Consider the following 12,953-nt stretch of genomic DNA (forward strand, 5'->3'; position numbering starts at 1 on the left):
TGGGATAGTCTCTCTAAACCTTATTTTTTAAAAAAAAATGAAGGTTTCAGGGCTAGAGAGATGGTTCAACAGCATTGACCTGAATTCAATTCCCCAGTGCCCACGTAAAGCCAGACGCACAAGGCAGCGCCTGCGTCTGGAGTTTGCAGTGGCTGGAGGCTGTGGTGAGCCCATTCTCTCCCTCCTCTCTCTCTCCCTCCCTCCCTTTCCTTTCTCTCAAATAAATTAATATAAAAAATTAAAATTTTTTAAATAAATAAAGGCAAAAGTAGAGGTTCCAGACATGAATGGAAAGCCACAAAGCATGCAAGCTTCATGGTCCTACAACAATAAACCATTACTGCAGTGACTTCGAGACCAGCACTGTCACATGAGCAAGCCTCCTACGAAAGAAAGCAGAGCAGAATACCATTATGATGGGAACATGATCACTTCACGGCGTGTTTTGATTTTTATCTCAGCAACAACAGACTTAATTTGGTATCCTAAGCCACGGGTCACAAGTGGGTGTCCCTAAATCAATGATCAGAGCAGTTAAGATAATTAAAGTGCTCTCCCCAGGGTGGGAGGGGACACTTAGACCCTACTATCCTTTAGCATGCGAGCTCTGGACCAGGGCTTCAGTGATTTCCAACCACTCCCTGGCACCGAAGTGGTAGGCTGAACCAGGCACAGTGTGTCCAGTTAAGTCTAGAGGGGATGGGTGTCTCCCCACCTACCTCTCAAAAAACAACAAAACACAATTATATGGAAATGATGGGTCATTAATCAAAAGACTCCAGATGAGATAAAATGCTGCTGACATATTCATTCCATTTTTAGCGCTTACTATACCCTGGATGTCAAGCATTTCCGAAAGACCCATCTTCTAAGACTGGTCACCAGGGTAGAGCTATAAAGAGAGTGGAAGGTTCTTCAACCAATGGGGGTATGGACCTCCAAGAGGCCTAAGGAAGTCTGAGTCCCTTACCTTTGTCATTTTTGCTTCCTTGCTGTAAGGTGAACAGTCTTAGTTGGGTTGATCATAAGCTCCTGGTGCTTTACTGAGGCCCAAAGCAATGGCCAATCAATCTCAATGAAAGATCAATCAAGACTGGAACCACAACAACTATGCCAAAATAAATCTTTTCTTTTTATAAGTTGACTATCTTAGTTATTTGTTATACGAACAAAAAAACGAACATATCCTTTTTTTTTTTTTTTCCTGAAGTAGAGTTTCACGCTAGTCCAGGCTGACCTGGAATTCACTATGTAGTTTCAAGGTGGCCTCGAACTCTTGGTGATCTTCCTACCTCTGCCTCCTGAGTGCTGGGATTAAAGATGTGCGCCACCACGCCTGGCTCTTTTGACTTTTTTTTTTTTTTGGTTTTTCGAGGTAGGGTCTCACTCTAGCCCAGGCTCACCTGGAATTCACTGTGGAGTCTCAGGGTGGCCTCAAGCTCACAGCGATCCTCCTACCTCTGCCTCCCTAGTGCTGGGATTAAAGGCATGCGCCACCATGCCTGGCCCTTGACAATTTTTAATATGCCTTTTATATTTTCTGTTTTCCATTGTTTTTTCATCTAGCAATTGAATATAGACATCTTTGGGATTATCTTATTTATTGTGCATTATAGTGTGATTTAATTATTTTTTATTTAATTTCAAGCAGAGAGAGAGAAAGTATGAACACAACAGGGCTAAACACGAACTCCAGATGCAATGCCACTCTATACATCTGGCTTCCGTGGATACTGGGAAATCGAAGCCAGGTCGTTCGGCTTTGTAGGCAAGCACCTTAACTACTGAGCCATCTCTCCAGCCCTAGAATGGGATTTTATATGGACAAGATCATATATGTACAAACTGGAGAAACACAGAGCAGCCTACGGGTTAAACACGTGTGGCAGCCACCTACTAACATCCAGTGTGTCTTCTCCCTGCAGGCCTCTGTGGTCTCTGGTATCTTCAGCCCCTGTGGTGGGAGCCCTGTACTCCACTCTGGGATTTCACACACAGCTTCCTTTCTTACTGACTACACTAATTCCTTTCATACTGGGGGGGGGGGGATCTGTCCTCCTGAGAGTTTCTATGTTTTATTTATGAAAGCTCCAGTGGGTGTTTTAGGCAGCCAATATCTCTATGAAGAGAAGGAAAACTTTCCTGTGCCCATATCCTCCACTGCTCTCAGTTATATGTGATTTGCTCTAAAATTGCCAGAGCGTTTTTGCAAAAAGAGCTCTTTGTCTCCGAATGCGAAACAGTTGTGATTTCAACAGAATTTTAGAATTATAAAAGCAATAGAACAAACACAAAGAACTCTACCGAAATTCCAAATTGACTTGGGCAGCCCTGCCAACTCATTTGTTCATTTACATGTAACCTGACTTTCCCTAGGAGCCACCGGCCTCTAGAGGAAAATGTTGTCACTGATTTGTAGCTCCTACTGATCCCTCTGCCATCCTGCCAAGTCCCTTGCATCTGATTCTGGAAATCACCAGACAGGAGGTAGGCTGTCTTACGAGTCTCTTTCGGGTCTCTTCCACCCCACCTCTCTCCCTCCAATCCTCACCAGACCCAATGTTGCATGTCTCCACAAGGCCCTGAAACCCTTCTTCTGCAGGGCCAAGTCCAGCAGCTCCCCTCCAGCAACCCCACCTCGCCAGCAGTGACATCTGCCATTTCTCTGCTTCGGGGCTAGGTGACCTTTCCCGTTGGCTAGGTGGTGTGGGAGGGAAAGCTGATCCCTCAACTGGCAGGAGCCAGAGGATGTAGGGCAGTATGTTGGCTGTCTGCCTTCCAGACATAAAGTGATGGTTGCATTCATGACCTCCCAGTGGCTGTCACTCCCTGCATAAGACCTGAGTAACATGAGGGGACATCAAAGTAGAGGAGGGACTAGCTAGAAAAAAGCAAATGTTTAGTGAAAGAGGATTGTGATTAGAGTACATTGTATGTATGTATGGAGGGTGTCAATGAAAAGCTTTTAAAGCTGGTGTGGTGGCACACACCTTTAATCCCAGAATTCAGGAGGCAAAAGAGGTAGGAGGATCTCAATGGATTTGCAGCTAGCCTGAGACTACCTAGTGAATTCCAGGTCACCCTGGGCTAGAAGAAGACCCTAGCTCAACAAAAACAAAGAAACAAAAGGATTAAAAGAAAACTAATGGGGGCAGAGGGGCTGAAGAGATGGATTAGTGTTTAAGGCACTTGCCTGCAAAGCCAAAAGACCTTGGTTCAATTCCCCAGGACCCATGTAAGCCAGATGCACAAGGTGGCACATGTATCTGGAGTTGGTTTGCAGTGGCTGGAAGCTCTGGTGTGCCCATTCTCTCTCTCTCTCTCTCTCTCTCTCTCTCTCTCTCTCTCTCTCTCTCTCTCCATCATTTCCTCTGCCAGATAAATAAATAAAAATAAAATATTTCACTTGGGAGGCAGAGGTAGGAGGATTGCCATGAGTTCAAGGCCACCCTGAGATTACACAGGAAACTCAGCCTGAGCTAGAGTGAAACCCTACCTCAAAAAACCAAAATAAATAAATAATTTTTAAAAAATAAAAATCAAATAAAATATTTTTAAAAAACTTATGGGCAGAAAAGTGATTGTGAATAACTCTGACCAGCTCCACTCTGACCAGTGCAGGTGAGCACATCCCATCACTGGCGAGCACGATATATGCATGTGCATATAACATGTATATACACACATGCCACACCAGACACACACATCACATTATGCACACAGCAAAAATTAAAAAAAAAAAAAACCCTATCTCCTATCCAAAAAACTGTTTTGGTACTTAATTGAATATCTCATATGTACAAATATACATGTATTTAAAAAAAAAAAAACTATCTGAGCTGAGTGTGGTGGAACATGACTTTAGTCCAGCACTTGGGAGGCTGAGGTAGGAGAATAGCTGTGAGTTGAGGTCAGCCTAGGGCTGGAGAGCGAGTTTCAGGTCAGCCTGTGCTACAGTAACACTGTGCCTCAAAAAACAAAAGTGATAAGCCAGGCGTGGTGGCGCACGCCTTTAATCCCAGCACTCGGGAGGCAGAAGTAGGAGGATCGCCATGAGTTCGAGGCCACCCTGAGATGACAGAGTTAATTCCAGGTCAGCCTGGACCAGAGTGAGACCTTACCTTGAAAAACCAACCAAACAAACAAACAAACAAACAAACGAACAAACAAAAGTGAAGCTTTTACTCTACTTTGAAATGCTGCTGAGAGTTTAATTCATAAGTAATTCAGGGCACCTAGTCACTGACTAAATATTTTACTGGAAAAGCTTCAGAACATGTAAAAGTAATCAGTGTACTACGCCTCTACATTTCCAGTACCTAAAACTTTACAGTGCTTGCTTGCAAGCTAACACCAAGCATTGTGATAGAGTATTAATTTTATGTACTACAACAAATAGTGAACGTTTTGAGGATTTTTGTTTGTTTGTTTGTTTCACTCTTTTTTCTAGATCTGTGAACTATGGAGTTTTGTGTATTCATTATGTATCACCCAGTTGGAGCTCTTGCTTGTTCTCGGATGCTCAGATTCTCCCAGATGTGGGTCACAGGACCACCCGGCATGTTCTCAATAGTCTTGGACAGCTTTCTTCTCTCCTAAGTGTGAGATATCTTGGACTCACTTTGTGCTTTGCATACCCAGAGCCAGAACCAACCGATTCTTGTAGTTTCTTCAAGTGGAGGGGAAAAATTCACCTGCGTTTCCCTCCAGTGTTCTAAAGTACATAGAATTTGGCATAAATTTGATTTTAACTACATTGTCAGGTTGAAAGTCAGTTTATTTCAAATATTAAAACTCTTATTACATACTGTTTGCAAGAGTCTTTTCAATTAATATAATCACCAGACATACTCAGGAAGCTTACCAAAGACCTTTGGGCACTTCTTTCCCAGTTTTGCAATATTCCCATTAAATTTCTATATCACCATTTTATCTCCATTTAATAAGGTAAGAAACTTAGCTGTACAAAATATTAATTAGATGCATGTAAACCTTAAGCCTCTTGCAAGTTCTCTCATGTTTACAAAAGCTAGCAAAGCTTTAAAGAAATTATACAAAAACTACCATAAAGTACTCCAACAAATGATAATGACAGTTAAGCAGTTAAATAAACTGGGTGAGGTGATGCCCGCACTCAGGAGGCAGAAGTAGGAGGATTGCTGTGAGTTCGAAGCCAGCCTGGGAGTGCCTTCCAGGTCAGCCTAGGCTAGAGTGAGAGCTTACCTTGAAACATAAAAAATAAAAAGGTTTTTTTTTTTCAGTTAAATGATTTAAAAGAAGTGTTTGGATATCTTTTCAATATATATTTTAGTTCACAAAAAAAAGAAAAGATAAGGATTGACCAGAGGCACAATGTCATGCAAGGGTGAGCATTTATTTATTTATTTATTCAGTCAGTAAATATTTATATGCCTGCAAATATGAGGTACTAATATTTAGTTCTCATAGCCATACATTTTCAAATTGATTTCTAAAATGGGAATTATTTGGGGAAGTAAATGTAAATCAATCACTGAGTTCCATCCACACTGTCAAAGGTAGGTATAACAATAACATGATATTCAAATGACCTAGACATATAAAGAAGAAATTGGCCTAATTTCCCCAGCCAGCAAGTCTGCTAAAGTCCTTGGTCCTTCAAAATTGATAATCCCTTGAATTTTATTATGGTATGGATTCAATTTTCAGGCTATAAATCTGCTTCATTCTTTATGGCTTCCAGCTTGTCATTGTCACCGTCCTCTTCAGACCCAGCCACCTCCCTGTCCATCTTTTCTGGAAGAATGAATTTGAGCCAAGTCTCTTTTTCTCCAGGGGATTTTTCCATAGCTGAAGGGCCTCAGGGACTCTGAGGAGGGACATTGTTCATGTAACTTTGTCAGTGAACACCTTGTCACCAGAGCTGTTACTTTTCACTGCTGCTTTCCAAGTGTTCCCTGATGCTTCAAGTGAAAAGGTGCTTTCTGGCAAGCTAGTATTATAGGCTCCCTCTGCTTATTCTGTGTTCGTTCAGCCAAGTCACCAGTCTTCAGTCAGACTCACATCCATCTCCAGTGATCTCTGAAAGTCCCAGTGATGCCAACAGAAATGGCACGGAGCTCTTCCAAATCTTCTGTGAATTCACATAGCAGAAAGGCTCGCTCCATGTTAGGTCCAGGTATCTTTCTTAAAAAAAAAAAAAAGTACTTATTTATAAGCAGAGAGTGTGGCCATGCCAGAGCCTCCTGCCACTACAAAGAATCCCTGGTCACATGTACCACTTTGTGCATCTGGATTTCTGTGGAAGTGAGTAATACAACCCCAGGCCATGAGCCTTTGCAAGCAAGAGCCTTGAACCACTGAACCATCTCCTCAGCCCAGGCAACTTTATCCACTTAGATAATTTTTTAAAAAAATATTTTATTCTTAGTTATTTAGTTCAGATCTATATATGTATATGTATACATATATTTATACATACATATATATATAGAGAGAGAGAGAGCGGGGGGGAATATGAGCCAGCTAGGGCCCCCTGCCGCTGCAAACGAACTACAGATGCGTGTGTCACCTTGTGTATCTGGCTTACAAGGTCTTTTGGCTTTGCAGGCAAGCACCTTAGCGATAAGCCAACTCTCCAGCCCCATTCAGATGAATTTAAGTAGAGAATTTACCAAAGTTGGATGAAAAAACAATAACTGAGGACTCTGAAACCACCATGAGCACCTGAACCTTTTCAAATAATGTGAGATGAAAAACAGGATGAACAGAATTTATTAGAAAATAATCAGATTCCTCGCTTAACTTTGCCAGGACACTCCCTGGCTTTGGAATAACGAGTGATGTAAACACGCAAGAACAGCACATGCTCAGGAATCAAACTCTCTAGGTCTGAAGTTGATCCTACCACTAACCAGTTGTGTGACGATGGACAAGTTATTTAACTTGCCTCTACTTTCTTTTTCTTTCTTTTGTGGTATTTTTATTTATTTATTTGAGGAGGGATATTGATGCCTCAGGGCCTCCCTGTCACTGCAAATGAACTCTAGGTGAATGCACCACTTTGTGCATCTGGCTTTATGTGGGTACTGGGAAATCAAACCCAGGCCATGAGGCTTTGCAAGCACGTGCTTTTAACCACTGAGCCATTTCTCCACCCCTTGTCCCAATTTTCTTATCTGTCAAGTGTGAATGGTAATAACAACTTATTCATAAAAACAGTAAAGTTCTTAGACAATGTTTGATGCAGCCATAGCCCTCAATGAATGTTACCCAGCATGCATCACATCAAACCCCTCAGCAAAATCCAGACTATTTGATTTCCTTCAACATGTCACCATCACCCTTCATCACCTATGTCCTTTTTTTTTTTTTTAACTGCTCACATAGCTCCTGGAGGGACAGTTAAATCCTTAAGGCAAAAAGTATAGCTTCCAAGATTTCTCAAGCACTTTCTCCAAGTTAATAGCTATCCAACTGCAAATCAATCAAATGCACGCTGGGTCACTCTTACAGTCCCAAAAGCTGCTCCTTCTCCTGGCAAGAGAAGCACTCCATCTCTTCTGCATTTTTTTGGGGGGGAGGGGGAGACAAACTACTTGTGGTGTTATAAATGCTGAAATGTGTCAGTCCTTCCCTCTTACCCACCACCACTAGACCACAGACCTCTGGCCCTGCAGCTGTCGCTTCCGACATCCAGAACCAACAGCTTGGACAAAGCCCACATGCTTCCTGCCTCATGACTGCCACAACAGGTATAATGTTTTCCCTAGGAAAATTTATAAACGGGCTTCACTGAATGCAGAATGTTCCCAAATTCCTTCACGTATGCTGGAGGTGGGAGAGGAATTAGAGCTACCTTCAAAAAGTACTTTTTTTTTTTTTCTTGCTGTAAGGACCAGCCAAGGAAGTCTGAGACTAGAAAAAGAGGCCTGGGGCTTATTTCATGTAAATTATAACTAGATTCACATTTATCGTTCAATACATTACTCAAGAAATTTCCCTGAAGCTTTCAGGCAAAAAAGAAAGAAACTGTTTACATAAAAAGATTGAGACAAAATAGATTTTTTTCTACACCAAACATTAATTAATACTGGTTCATATATTAAAGCTTATATTTTGTGAATATATGATGTAATAATTCTTAGCTCGTTGTAAGCAGGACACTGTAAATTATATTTTTATTTTTTGATGAGAGAGAGGGCAAGAGATAGAGAGAGAATGAGAATTGGCATGCCAGGGCATCCAGCCACTGCAATTGAACTCCAGACGCATAGGCCACCTTGTGTGCACGTGCAACCTTGTGCCTCTGGCTTACATTGGATCTGGGGAGTGGAACATAGGTCCTTAGGCTTCACAGGCAAACACCTTAACAGTTAAGCCATCTTTCCAGCCCAGGACACTGAAAATTAATTCTGCTGTTTGGAAACTCTTGCCTGGATTACAGCTGATTAAAAAAAGAAAAAACACAATAAAGTTATTGTGAACCTTAGAGACTAGCAGAGCTCTTCAGAGAGCAGTGTCCGTGGTGTGTGGCGGGGTTGAAGTAGAGGAGAGCATTGCTGCAACAAACTTTTCCACTAACGCTCCATTTCATCAACTCACTTGGTATTTGTTCTTCAAATGAATGCAGTTTTCTGCTTAGACGCAGTTTTACGTTAAGAAAGGAATGACCTTTGGTAGAAGAAAAAGAAACGTATTTGCTTCACAACCATTAATAAAATGAAAATCTCTTGTTGCAAAAATCCAAACTGCCCTTTGGTAGTACCGTCAGCAGGGACGGTGATGGCGATTGCTGTAGCGGATGTAGTGGATGCGGTCCCAGCCCCCATCTGCTGTGCGCACTGGCTGCTAACAAACAACTCAGTGGAGAACTGCACGCTCTGAGAGTATTGGGGTTGGTGGGGGAGGGGGTGCAGACAATGCAGACCTTAGCACATTGCTGAGGATTGATGCTGCTTTCAGAGACTGACTCAGCTGCTCCACAGGGGAGGGGCCGGGGAACGGACTGACTGTACGGTGCAATTCCTGGGCCTCATCTTCCACTAGGAGGTTAAGCTAGTGTCCTAGGGAACCACACCTTTGTTTAGATTTTGCCTCTTCCCCCTCTTTCTCCTGAGAGCTCGCCCAGTAATGATTTGAACAGCACTTGGGGCTCTATTTGTAGGGAATCCATCCTAGAGCGGACATGGCATGCAGTTTTAGTGATAAGGATGGGACCCTCTGGTTGGATCACTCTTTACTGGATGAAAGAGGTACTAGATTGCTGAGAAATGGAAGGTCACTCAGGCCTGACATGCTGACTCCTAAAACCTTTATCTGAGGTAAATGAGGCGAGATGAAGATGGAAAGAGATGCACTAACTAGTAAAATGAAACCTGTCCTGGAAAGGCCTGGGGGATATGGCAACCATGAGGCCCTAGGAAACTGACCTAATAAAGAGACAGATCTACTGATCAATTATTTAGGGAAATTCTGTGCAGATTTTTTGTGGTGTCTCTTGTCTCCACAGCTTAAGGACTTCACCACAAGAGTGGCGGAGCTGGAGAGAGCCCCGTTCCAAAAAAGGCCAATTTCTCAGCCAGAGCCAGGACTGTGATATGGAAGAAGGGAGACCTGAAGATAGCCAGGGCACATCTGGGATCAGAGGCATTGAACACTGGCGTCTCCCCACTTCCTTCAACTCTACTCTGCCGCAGAGGGCAAGCCCCATTGTTGAAAGACAAAGCTTCCCTTTTCCCTCGCTCATGCTGCCTTGGAGAAGGCTTACCGCCTCACTAACCGAAGCTCAGTCAGCATGCGCTGCCCTGTGTCTCCAGCCCACAGGACTCATAATTGGAGCTTTCCTTTCTTTTTAATGTTTCCATTCCTGTTCTCATGAATAAAAACCATGGTGCTTTGGATTTTTTTTTTTTCAGGAAATTTCTGTTTGACTTTAATATCTTATTTATTATCTTTTTTTTTAATTTTATTTATTTATTTATTTGAGAGCGACAGACACAGAGAGAAAGACAGATAGAGGGAGAGAGAGAGAATGGGCGCGCCAGGGCTTCCAGCCTCTGCTAACGAACTCCAGACGCGTGCGCCCCCTTGTGCATCTGGCTAACGTGGGACCTGGGGAACCGAGCCTCGAACCGGGGTCCTTAGGCTTCACAGGAAAGCGCTTAACTGCCAGGCAATCTCTCCAGCCCTAATAACTTATTTAATATCTTATAATCCATTCTTGTCCAAATTTCTAATTCTTTAGATTGACATTCAGGATTTTCATTTAATTTTTGTGTCTTTTTTTTTTTTTCAAAGTAGAGTCCCACTCTCTAGACCCAGGCTGGCCTCCAACTCACAGCGATCCCCTACTTCTGCCTTGTGAGTGCTGGGATTAAAGGCGTGCACCACTACACTCAGTTTCTTATTTTTTTATATTTTATTTATTTATTTATTTGAGAGCGACAGAGAGAAAGAGGCAGAGAGCAAGAGAGAGAATGGGCCCGCCAGGGCTTCCAGCCACTGCAAACGAACTCCAGATGCGTGCGCCCCTTGTGCATCGGGCTAACATGGGTCCTGGGGAATCGAGCCTCGAAGTGGGGTCCTTAGGCTTCACAGGCAAGCGCTTAACCGCTAAGCCATTTCTCCAGCCATGTTATTTTTTTAAATATCCCCGGCAACACCACCGGAGGACGAGGACTTGCTGGCAGTGAGAAGGAGGGAGGGGCTGCCTTTTAGAGGAGCTGGGAGGGTTCCTGGGGGCAGAGCAGGCAAGAGGGCAGGGCCACCAGAACACGACTCCGGCTCCAGCAGGGTTTCTTCACAGACTCCACCACTACTTCCTATTGTTTGTGGGTTTTGTTTGTTTGCTTTTCGAGGTAGGGTCTCCCTCTAGCTCAGGCTGACCTGGAATTCACTATGTAGTCTCAGGGTGGCCTCGAACTCGTGGCAATCACCTACCTCTGCCTCCCAAGTGCTGGAATTAAAGGCGTGCACCACCACGCCCGTCCACTACTTCCTATTGATGTTCAGCACTCATCACTTTGTTCCTGGGTTGCAGTCTGGTCAGCATGTCTTCTTAAAGATATAATTGCTTTCAATTTGAACACCCTTATGCAGACATCACCCTACTCCGTTTTATATACAGTGGTTTGATATAATCATATCACCCCAGCCCTCAGCCCCTAAAAAAAGGAGAGATTGAGAGAGAGAGATGTGCTAATTTCCTGTTGCTTAAAAAATTGTGTTGATTGGCTGGGGAGATGGCTCAGTGGATAAGCACACTTGCTACACAAACATGAGAATCTGAGGTCTATCCTCAGCATCTGTGCAAAAAGCGGGGTATCACCCTGCATTGACCATAACCCCAGTGCTGAAGGGAGGAGAGAGAAATCACTGGGATTCACTGTTTTAGGGAGAGTCTGTGTCTCAAGGAAATCAAATAAGTGATAGAGGAAGAAACCCAATGTCCTCCAATGGCCTCCACATATGTGCACACAGAGCACACCCATATGCACATACATGTGCCTATCCTAACACACACACCAGCTGCTTCCATTGTCAGGGCCTTTTCTGCTGCTTCCTTCCTGCTGGTGTGACTCTTCTGTTGCCCTCAGTTCCATTTTTGTTCTTCAGAGTAGTCATTGCTGACCCGTGTAGCCAAAGTTAGACCCAGCACCTCACACCATAACTTGTTCTAGTTATCACCCATGTAGTTTTGTATTTGTCTCCCTGGATAACAGATGAGCTTTGTGAGGACAGCCTCATTTTGTACCCGCCTTTCAAGGAACCTTGCAACATAGTCTCAGTAGTTTTTGAAGGACTGGAAGAATATAAAAATCAATGAAAGCTGGGTGTGGTGGCGCATGTCTTTAATCCCAGCACTCGGAAAGCAGAGGTAGGAGGATCGCCATGAGTTCGAGGCTACCCTGAGATTACCTAGTGAATTCCAGGTCAGCCTCAACTAGAGTGAGACCCTACCTCAAAACAACAACTACACAACAACAACAAAAAAAAATCAATGAAAACCAGGCATGGTGGCACTCACCTTTTATCCCAGCAATCAGGAGACATTCCAAAGCTGCCCCTACTGACCTACTTCTGCCAGCTAGACCACACCTCCAATATTTCCTCCCAATATAGCACCACAGCTGGAGCCCAAACATTTAAAATCCAAGCCTACAGATGGGGTGGTGGCTCACACCTTTAATCCCAGTGAAGGTAGGAGGATGGCTGTGAGTACAAGGCCAGCCTGAGACTACATAGTGAATTCCATGTCAGTTTGAGCTAGAGTGAGACCCTACCTAAAAAAAGAAAAAGAAAAGAAAAGCAAAAAAGAAAAAGAAAAGAAAAACTCAGTTTATGGGAGACATACATTCATATTCAAACCAACCCATGTATCTAGACCACAATTTATCCAGTTATTTGCATCTATTTGTTGTTAACAGACACCTAGGCTGACTTAATAACTTGCCTATATGAAAGATGCCATGATAACATGGGTATGCAGTAGCCCTACAGTAAGCTGCCTTTATTCTTTTGGAGATATATATATATACTGAGAAGTGATATAATCCGACACTTCAGAAATGTTAACTATCACAGGTTGGTTTTCCGAGCCTTTACACATGCGTTCACTTTCCCTCACACCCGTTTTCTTTTCTTTTTTTTTAACGATAGAGTTTATTTTTATTTTTATCTTTTTTTTTTTTTTGAGGCAAGCCCAATAGACTGGCTTTTTTTTTCCTTATGCAAGAGTGAGAATGAAAGGGAGAGAGGGAAAGAAAGAGAGAGCAAATTGGCATGTCAGCGCCTCCAGCCACTGTAATTGAACTCCAGGCACGTGCACCACCTTGTGCGCATGTGCAACCTTGCATGCTTGTGTCACCTTGTGCGTCTGTCTGTCTTATGTGGGATCTGAAGAGCCAATGATGAAGTTTTTATTTTGAAGTTGTAAATACCAGCATGTTTCATAATTAAGAGCTATTTCTCAA

This window comes from Jaculus jaculus, chromosome 2 (genome assembly GCF_020740685.1).
Source record: "Jaculus jaculus isolate mJacJac1 chromosome 2, mJacJac1.mat.Y.cur, whole genome shotgun sequence".
Lineage (NCBI taxonomy): Eukaryota > Metazoa > Chordata > Mammalia > Rodentia > Dipodidae > Jaculus > Jaculus jaculus.